This window comes from Phyllostomus hastatus, unplaced genomic scaffold, assembly GCF_019186645.2.
Source record: "Phyllostomus hastatus isolate PE091 unplaced genomic scaffold, TTU_PhHast_1.1 phas_scaffold_1674, whole genome shotgun sequence".
NCBI classification, from domain to species: Eukaryota; Metazoa; Chordata; class Mammalia; order Chiroptera; family Phyllostomidae; genus Phyllostomus; species Phyllostomus hastatus.
The window spans coordinates 12742707-12752932 of record NW_025334011.1 but is presented as its reverse complement, the minus strand read 5'-3'; the positions used below and the strand labels follow the sequence as shown (position 1 = coordinate 12752932).

The following is a 10226-nucleotide window of genomic DNA, read 5'->3' as shown; positions in this document are numbered from 1 at the left end:
CATCTCATCTAGCAAGCAGAGAGATACTCTGAGCAGTTATAGAAAATGGAAGGCTTTCATAGAAAGGAGGGTGAAGCAAGAAAAGTCATTAGAAAAAGAAAAATAACAGTTCATTGGAGGAAAGTAGGAGTTCAAGGTGACAGCAGCTTCTCATTGGCTGAACTGTGGCATTTCTTGTCAGGGCTAGTGGCTGGGCAAGAAGAAAATCTTTCTTCCTCTGGCCAGAGTGGTAAAGTAGATACATCTTCCTGCTGGAGATGCAAGATATGTCTCTTCCTGTGTGGAGTGATGGACAATGACGGGTAGGGCGTGAGGACCCCCTCTATGGGCCTTGCCAACTCCAGTTTCAGGTGAGGTTCCCTTTATTAATTTTCACAGTGCCTATAATAAGTGTAATGTGGATAGATAATCTGTATGTCCGCAGTTATTTTTAGAAATAAATGTGAGGCAGTAAATGTGAAGCAGTGACATATGGACCTCCTATCGATTATTCATTAATCATTTTAACACTTATAAACATTGTAACATTTACAGTGTTTCTATTATTTGTGAAGAAAATCTGAAAACAGTATTCCTACAAATTAATTTTTTATGGGCTTTCTCATCTTGAGGAATGGCTGATGAGGAAAGCAATGCCACATGCTTAGAGTAGTGTTGAGATTTTAAATTCTTACAGTCAAGGCCTGTAAGTACTCCTGGCCTCGTCCAGGTTGTCTCTTGTTGGTGAGCATTTGTCCCAAAACAGTAAATGAGCTTAGTGAGAATTTTCAGTGGATTGTCTTGCAATCACTTCATCACTTCTAAATGTTTCCTTACCTTTTCCTGTTCCTAAAACCACATCATTAAAATTAACAGCACAAAAAGAAATTAGATTTTCCGTCTTTTGGTTTTATAAAGGCAGAACTAGAAGCAGAGGGTGAGTTTTGGAAAGGTAATTTCAATTCAACAGAGCAATGCCCTTTCTAACCATCAGAACTTCCCCGTGGACTGGGCTCCCTTAAAAGCAGCCAGCAGGATGTTGGTGGGGCTGTGAAGCGAGAGGCTGCAGCCTGGCTCTGGGGAGATCAGAAGGAGGGCACTGACATTAGGAGGAAAGTGATAAAAATTTTCTCTCAGGCCTCTGTGGACCCTGAGCCTTCACAGTTCTGTCAGCTTTAAAATTAAAACAGCTAGTTGTTTTACCAGCAAAATGGGCTCATTGGTAGTTGCAGGGAATTGCAGTTTGGGACAAGCATGCTATGGCAAAACCATAGGCCAGTCCAGGGAACAAAGGGGAGGGTCTTGTTTTTGTTAGGTCTTAGGAGGAAATTGGGGAGGATTGTTTTGAACAAAAGTTCACTGGAGAAGAACAAGGGTTCAATGTTGTGGTGGTTTCTCACCGGTCTGAAGCAGTAGTTAATGCATTGTTGCTGGGGCAGAGATGAAACTTCCTCCTTTTTCTTAAAAGCAGAAGATGAAATTCCCATGTAATTAATATCCTCCCTTGTCAAAATAATTCTTATCTTCCTTCTTCCTGCTGGTTATGCAGCCTATAACGAGCAGTACGTGCCTGTGATGTTCCTCCTTCAGTGTTTCCAGGCTCTGTTTCAAATGAGGGTTTCTTTCTTTATTTTTACGTTTCCAGTCACTTCAATAGTATAAAAAAAGGTTTAAAAAAAATCTGGTCATTTCCATCTCCAGGAGATGAAGTTGTTTACTATGCCTGGCATTTGCTCTGAGTAACTTTTTCAGCTTAGTTTCAGGTCTGGGCTGTGGGTGGACCTGCTTGCTATCGTCTGAATGTTTGTGTCCCCTCAAAATTCACATTGAATCCTAATCCTAAAGGTGATGATGTTGGAAGGTGGGGCCATAGGGAGGTGATTAAGGTCACAAGGGTGGAGGCCTCAGGATTAAGGCCCTTATAAAGGAGACCCCAGAGAGATCCCTTGGCCCCTTCACCATATGAGCTTACAGTTAGAAGTTGCCGACTGTGAACTAGACACTGATCAACAGGCTCCTTGATCTTGATCTTGATCTTCTAGCCTCCAAACTGTAAGAAATCCATGCCCATTGTTTAAAAGCCACCCATCTATGGCATTCCGTTAGAGCAGCCTCAAGGACAAAGGCCCACGTAGCTGGACTTTGTGGACTGATGCATACATGTCTGGTTTACACACATGCTCTCCATCCAGTTCAGCCAGTTGGCTAAATAGGTGGTAGGAAGCAGCTTCTCATGTGCGGACACTGTTTTTGCCTCTGTGGAGAAATGTGAGAAGTGTTAGGGTCTCGATCAAATTTATGGTCGTGGGAGAAGGAGGCTTTGGGTGGGGAGAAAAGCAGGACAGCTTTCATATTAGGAGAGGATGAAAAAATATCAGTGTTTTCGGAACTGCAGTTACACCCGCACTTCCAGGCTCTGGACAAGTAAGAATCTAAACTAACATAGAAAGCACTCTCTCAGTCCTTCTGGAATCCTGGGACAGCTTCACTGAGGAAGCCTGGATCACGTGGACTCAGCACAGTCTGAGTGTTGCTATTGAAACGATCACGCTATCTGAACTTTTGATTTGGGAACACAGAAACACAACTTGTGAGTTATAGCTTGGCTGTTTGTGGACACATCTTTCTAATGTGGCTCGGGTAGAACAAGACAGAGAATCTGCTAGGAAGGCTGCTCTGGGGCCAGAGGTCACTGGTTTTCTTGAGGTCTTCAGTGCATGTGTTTCCCTTGTAGAGGAGTGGAAAGTATGCAGCTGGGATCTGTCTCCACCACATCCCCAGCCTCCAGCCCCTCCCTACCCTGCTGAGCACATCTTCCCTTCCCCATCACAGGGCACATGACTCAATACCCTATAGGATGTTTTTATAACTAAGTCCAAGGCTAAAACATTTGGTACTAGTCCCAAATGGGTACTTTTTATTATTGCCACGTTTCTGTGACTGAGAACTTGACTCCTGGGTTAAATGCATGTTCTGATCTTCTAGTAGGTGATATATTTTCTTTTCCTACTGACACAAATTGCCTGAAGAAATCTTTGCTCACTGAACACATGAAAACGTGTTCAGAAGAAAACCTCACTGAGGATCCACAAATGTAATAAACTGTTATTTTAAACACCACCAAAACCTTAAACATTTGCCTTTTTTCTTGTTACAACACAATGTATGTTTATGATATTTCTGTACATTTCTATATTTTTCCACATTATATAATAGCATATTTCATGAACATTTTCCACATCATTAAATATTTTTCTATAACAATATTTTAATCATTGTATTATATTTTGTTCTATATATGCACTATAATCTATTTATTTTCTATTTTCACAAACTTGTGCTCCTCCCAGTTTCTATTTTTGCAATACCAAAAAGATGTACACTTCTTCCAGGAATGTGAGATAGCATCCATTTCCCCCCAAATCATTTACATAAAATATAATCATTTAAACAATTTTACAATCGATTTAATAGGTAAAGAAGGCATCTTATTGTTGTTGAAATTTGCATCTTTTTGCTAACTTGTAGGGATAATTATAGTTTGAAAATGTTTCCTGGTCATTTGTGCATTTTTGTAAATTTCCCTCTTTATTCTTTGCTTATTTGGGGAAGGGGAATGCATTTCTTCCCAAATAATTATAAATGGTTTACAAATTATATTATAGTTGTAGCATGTTGCAAATAAATTTAGTATTTTGTCATTTGCCCTTAAATTATATTTACAGTGCGGGGTTTTTTTTTGTTTACATATGGAAAATTTTAACTTTATAATGTTGTCAGGACTTCTCCAGAATCCTGGAAGAAATAAAAAATATGTAAACCACTGTCTCTGTTTGTAAGGGACCTACAATTCAATTGTGGAAATAAGGTGTAAGTGTGTGTAAAACACACAGTCTGATATTTAAAGCAGCAGCATTTCATGAAGGGGTGGGCGTAGCACTGTTGGACGGGCTGTTCTTGCGCCAAGTCTGAGACCGACCCTTAGAGGCCACTGGTCCTCACTGTTGTCCCCCCTGGTTGATGGTCACAGATTTCAATGCCGAGCTGGATGAAAAGCAAGAGTGTCTTCAGGCCGTGTGTGAGCAATCACACATGGATGTGACGATGCACTTGGCCTGCCCTCCTGACAGCACTGAGTTGTTCTCTCTGTTCTAGGTAACTCACTTGTATTTGTGCCAGCACCTTTGGTAATATCAGTGATAGAAATTGTGTTTATCTTTGGTCTATGAAAACTCAGAAGAGTGTGTGGCAAGAAATTTGGGAAGAATGATAATGAACATGAGTTTTCATTATTTCCTTTTCAAATTATATTGTACTGTCTCAAGAGTTGGCGTCTTGCTATTATTTGTGTTTCTCTTAAGCATCCCACAGAGTACTGACCACATTTGTCAGAATTTGCCATGTGTTTTAAAGACTCCAAGCCGGTGAGACCTCACTATGGGGGGTGTATGTGTATGTGTTGCCCAGCCCAACTCAGGCTGAGAGGCTCTGTGGAGACAACTCTCTGGATGGTGTGGCCAACAGCAGAAGACATCCAGAAAACAGGAGCTTTTCCAATGCAGATGGACTTTGCCTGTGTGGTGATGGTAAACATTTAGCAACACAGCCTCTGGGGGGACCAAGTCGTGATGTGAGCATTTGCCCATTTCTCTGTTGTAAATGCTCCCACTGTAGTGGACTATAAGCTCCCACTGCAGTGAACTGTGAAGTCACTGGATGTGGAGCTAGAAAGAGAGATGCACTGTGGGATCTCATAAACCATTGTGAGCTGTCCTTCATTCATGGCAAGTTCATAAACACTTCTAGGGGAAGGAGCCAGAGTGGCAGAATCCAGCACCCAAGGGAGGTCACAGCAAAAAGCAGACAGTGCGTCAGGGCACCAGCCCCAGGAATTGGAGTCAGTGCCTGGCTTAGGGGCAGACAGACCCAGTGCCAAGCCTTAACGGTGAGGCCAAAGTTCAGTCAAGAGCAGGAAGGCAACTGCACTCACGGAGGCTCAGGAGCGCCAGTGCCAGCAGCTGGTCAATTTCAAATCCTCCATCATGACCCAGTGGTTGACACCACTCAGACCTAGCTCAGACACAGACAAGGGACAATGGCTGACAGAGAGTACCAGGGACTCCAAAACAGGGTCATGACTTCAGTGAACACCCAGGGGGTGAATCTGATGTCTTCCTTTACCCACAAATGGAGGAAGAGAGTAGTCCTATCATTCCACTATTTGAACCTTGTGAAGAGTTACATTACAGCAGCTATTTCAACAACAAATATTTTTAGGTGGACAAGAGGGACACAATTTTGCTCTCCTGGAGCCTGCATTCTTGTGGAGGAGACAGAGGATAAACAATTTATAACAGGGTAAAATAGTTTCAGACGGAGAAGAAAGCTATGAAAGGCCAAGCTGTGACAGAATGGGGACAGGAGATGGGCTCCTTCAGACAGGAGTCATGTTCTCTCTGAGAAGACAGTGTTGGAACTGAGGCCTGAAAGATGAGAAAAAGCAGTCATTTGAAGAGCTTGGGGCAAATGCAGAAGGTAAATATGTACGTGCCATGGTCCTGAGGCAGAAGTAAGGGAGAAGCTTAGCACATCTGAGGGCAAGGTAGGCAGGCAGAGGGTTGGATTGTGGTCAGGGGGGAAGCACAAGACAGGGTCAGAAAGGCAGGTGGGCCCCTGGTCTTGTGGGGCCTCACGAGTCAAGTCGGGTGGTTGGATGTTGTTCTCGATGGAATAGAAAGTCCTTATTACTCCGTGTTACTCAAAGTGTGGTCCATGTGCTGGGAAGACAGTCTCACCCAAGAGACCAGCTTCTACCTCTTTACTGAATCAAAAATTGTTTTAACATGATTTCCACATGGTTCATATCTGCTGTGTTAGTCAGCTCTGGTGGACATCACAGACTACTACAGACTGGGTGGCTTATACATCAGAATTGGTGTCAGCATGGTGGTGTTCTGGCCAGCATGGCCCCCTGACGACAACTGTCTTCTCGCTATGTTCTCAAATGGTGTGTGTGGTGGGGAGCAGAATGAGAGGGAGATGGAGAGGGGGAGGATTTCCTGTTTTTTTGTTCCTACAAGGCCACAATCCTAAGGGATCAGGACTGCATCTTTATGATCTTATTTAACCTTGATCACCTCCTCAAAGGTCCTATATTCATATACAGTCACCTTGGTGGTTAAAGCTTCAACATGTGATTTTGGGAGGGAGCACAATTCTGTCCGTATCTTGTATACTGTCTGTGAGCGCAGTGACTTAATATTAGTAATTCTCAAAACTTAGCAGACAGACATCACCTGGAGGTCTGGATAAAACACAGATTCTTGAGCCCCCAGGGATTCTCATTTGGTTAATCTAAATCTGATTCAGTAGATCTGCCCAAGACTTTGCATTTCTAATAAGCTCTTAGGTGATTCTGCCTCTGGTCCATAGGCTACACTTTAAGAAATGAATTAGACCATAAATTTTTGTAACCAATTTTCTAAATTTTATTTATTTATTTTTAAAGGGGAAGGGAGGGAGAAAGAGAGAGAGAGGGAAACACTGCTGTGTGAGAGAAACATCAACTAGTTGCCTCTTGTAGAAGCCTTGACTGAGGACCCAACCTACAACCCAGGTATGTGCCTTGATGGAGAATCGAACCAGTGACCTTGAACTCTGCAGGACAATGATGAACCAACTGTGCCCCACCAGTCAGGGCAGGTAACGAATTTTCAAAGAACTAAAATACCATAAAATAATCTAAACTAAGTCTTTTAAAAATAATTCAGCAGTTCTGAAGACCTTTCGTATTTTGAAGACAGAGGATTTTAAATACCATTTATTTTAAAAAATAATATATATTATTTTATATATTATATTTATATAATATATAAATATTTTATATATATTATATATAAATATTATTTTATATATTATATTATTTTAATATATTTAAAATTTTATATATTATTTTATATATTATATATAAAATAATATCACAACCCTGAGGGGTCATTATTATAATATATTTTATATTATTTTATATATTATTTTATATATTATTTTTATTTTATATATTATATATTTTATATATATTTTATATATAAAATATTTATATATTTTATATATTATACTTATATATATCCATATTTATTTAAGTCTTTTAATTGGTTTTACTTGTTATTCTGGCTAATGATAGTTTCCCGTATCTACTTTTTTTTGATAACCTGAAAATGTTTTGCAAGCATTTTGTTAACCCTCAGATCTACTCCAGGGCGAATAGTAATTACAGGGTTAAATATGGAAAATAGCAAACCTGATGAATCAGCAGTGGATCAGGAAGCAAGAGGAGGGGCTTGTTAAACAGATGTCTCCCCATGTGAGACAGAGGCACGAGTGGTGGTGTGCAGTTTTGAGTTAAGCAATGAACTTTGTACATTCATTGCTGTGTAGACACGAAGTTCCCCTTGAATACTAAGAGTGCAAAAATCAACAGTGTCTTGGGTCATAGGTTTCTAAAAATGATAATGAAACCAAATGAAGACACATGTATCAGTTGTGGCTCCTGCTGAAAGCCACTAATTTAGGATCGTTTTTAAACCCTGTAAGTTGTGCAGTTTAGCAAAAATGCAATAATGAATTATGAAAGCTGTGTTGTTTCTACATACCACCATTTCACCTAATTATTTCTGCTATACACCTCAGTGGAAACAGTGCATATTTTGTTACGAAGCTCCAACCGGAAACAATACAGCTCAGATAAGAAAGAAATTTTGGCAGAGTACAGAATAAAACTGCGATATGTATATTCCCACAAACACACAATGAAGAATTAATATAAAACACCATGCCAAGAGCACATTACTTAATATTTGTGCCTTCGTATTAGAACCAAACTTGTTTTGAGGACAGCTGATTTTTCTTTTGTGAATCAGAAAGTTTAGTCCAGTAATTGAAAGGTACAACTCAGTTTGAAATACATTATTTCAGAATTGACCTAAGGAAATATTTAGGAGCAAAGACAATCTATTCAGTCAGCAAAGACCATTCCTTACATAAATATGAATATGAGGATGCTTTTGACCAGTTCCATTTCATGAACTTGTGTTCCCAGAGTGAAACTTGGAGTTTTGAAAGTAATTAGAAAAAGAAATGGTGGGGTAAACATCATAGGGTTATCTTACACAACAGAAAGTTTTTTTTTAAAAAAAAAATTAAACTTCTTATTTTGAGATAATTACAGATTCACATGAAGTTGTAAACAATAATACAGGGAGATCTCGTACACACTTTACTGACTCTCTTTCCATGGTAACTTCTTGTAAAACCATAGCACGATGCCACAATCAGGATACTGGCATTGATTGGCTTAAGAACATTCCCATCACTATAAGATCTCTTGTGTTTTCTTTCTTAGTCACACCTACTTACTTCCAGTCCCCACCTCCTCCTTAACACCTGACAACCACTAATGTGTTCTCTATTTCTGTAATTCTATCATTTGAAGAATTTATATAAATGAAATCATTCAGTACATGACTTTGTTTTTTGACTCAGCGTAATTCTCCAGAGATTCATCCAGGTTGTTCTATGTATCAGTAGTTCACTCCTTTTTATTGCTGAGTAATACTCCCTGGTATGGATGTACCACAGTTTGTTTAACCATTCACACTTTGAGGGTCATCTGAGTTGTCTATAGTATTTGATCATCACAGATAAAGTTGCTATAAATATTTGTGTACAGGGTTTTGTTTACACACAAGTCTTCATTTATCTGGGATAAATGCCTAGGAATACAGCTTCTGGGTTTTATGGTAGTTTCATGTTTAGATTTTTAAAAAACTACCAAACTGTTTTTCAGAGTGGTTGAACCACTTTAATTTCCACCAGCAATGTCTGAGAGACACTTTCTCTGTATCCTTACCAGCATTTAGTGTTGTCACTACTTTTTACTTTAGCTATTCTGACAGGGCTGGGGTGGGGGCTCCTAATAGCTCATTGTGGTTTTAATTTATGTTTCCCTAAAGGCTAATGAGGTTGAACATCTTTCATATCTGTCTATCTTTTTCAATGAATGTCCGTGTATGTGTTTTGTCATGTTCTAATTGGACTGTCTGGTTTTTCACTGTTGAAGCTTGAAAGTTCTTTGTACATTCTAGATACTAGTTCTATGTCTGATACATAGTTTGCAAATATTTTCTCCCTACATTGTAGCTTATTAAAGTCTTTTTGCAGAACAAAAGTTTTTAGTTTTTTTGCTTGTTTGGTTTTCTTCATTTAAGTCATTTTTTAATTATAGTTGACATACAATATTATATTAGTTTCAGGTATGTACCCCAGTGATTAGATAGTATATAACTTACTAAGTGATTATCCTGATAAATGTTGTACCCATCTGACACTATACATAGTTATTAGAATATTAGTGACTATATTCACTATGCTGTACTTTACATACCCATGACTACTCTGTAACAACCCATTTGTATTTAACCCCTTCACCTTTTCACCCATCCCCTCAACTCTGCTTCTGTCTGACAACCATCAAAGTATTCTCTGTATTTATGAGCCTGTTTCTGTTCTGCTTGTCTTTTTATTTTGTCTTTTAGACTCAATTGTCGATAGATATGTATTTATTTTAATTTTGTTGTTCATTTTTAATATTTTCATCATCTTTTTAGAGAAGGCCCTTCAATATTTCATATAATACTGGTTTGGTGATGATGAACTCCTTTAGATTTTTCTCAGCTGGGAAGCTCTTTATCAGTCCTTCAATTCTCAATGGTAATTCTTACTTTTCATTGCTTTGAGTATTTCTTGCCAATACTTTCTAGTCTACAAAGTTTCTGTTAGGAAATTAGATGATATTTTTATGGGAGCTCCCTTGTAGGCAACTAACTGCTTTTCTTCTGTTTGTAAGACTCTTGTTATCTTTCACTTTTGGCATTTTAATTTTGATGTGTCTTGGTGTGGGACTCTTTGGGGTCATCTTGTTAGGGCCTCTCTGTGCTTCTTGAACTTGTATGTTTATTTCCTTCACTGGGTTAGGAAAGTTTTCTGTCATTATTTTTTCAAATAGGTTTTCTATTCCTTGCTTTCTCTTTTTCTTCTGGCACCCCAATAATGTGAATGTTGGCACACTTGAAGTTGCCCCAGAAGTTCCTTATCTTACCTTTATTTTTGGATTACTTTTTCTTTTTGCCATTCTGATTGGGCATTGTTTTTTGCACCCTTATATTTCAAATTGCTGATTTGATTCTCTGTAA

The 10226-nt window shown here is 39.0% G+C and overlaps 1 long non-coding RNA gene across 2 annotated transcripts in view; it reads left to right on the top strand.

Annotated features, from left to right (window-relative positions):
- The first annotated feature begins 222 nt into the window (after window positions 1–222).
- The window catches only part of LOC123831220, an 82694-nt gene continuing 72690 nt past the window's right edge, over window positions 223–10226 (top strand). For both annotated transcript variants that reach the window (XR_006787876.1, XR_006787877.1), the window contains exon 1: window positions 223–350. This is a non-coding gene — a long non-coding RNA (uncharacterized LOC123831220). The remainder of the gene's footprint in view (window positions 351–10226) is intronic.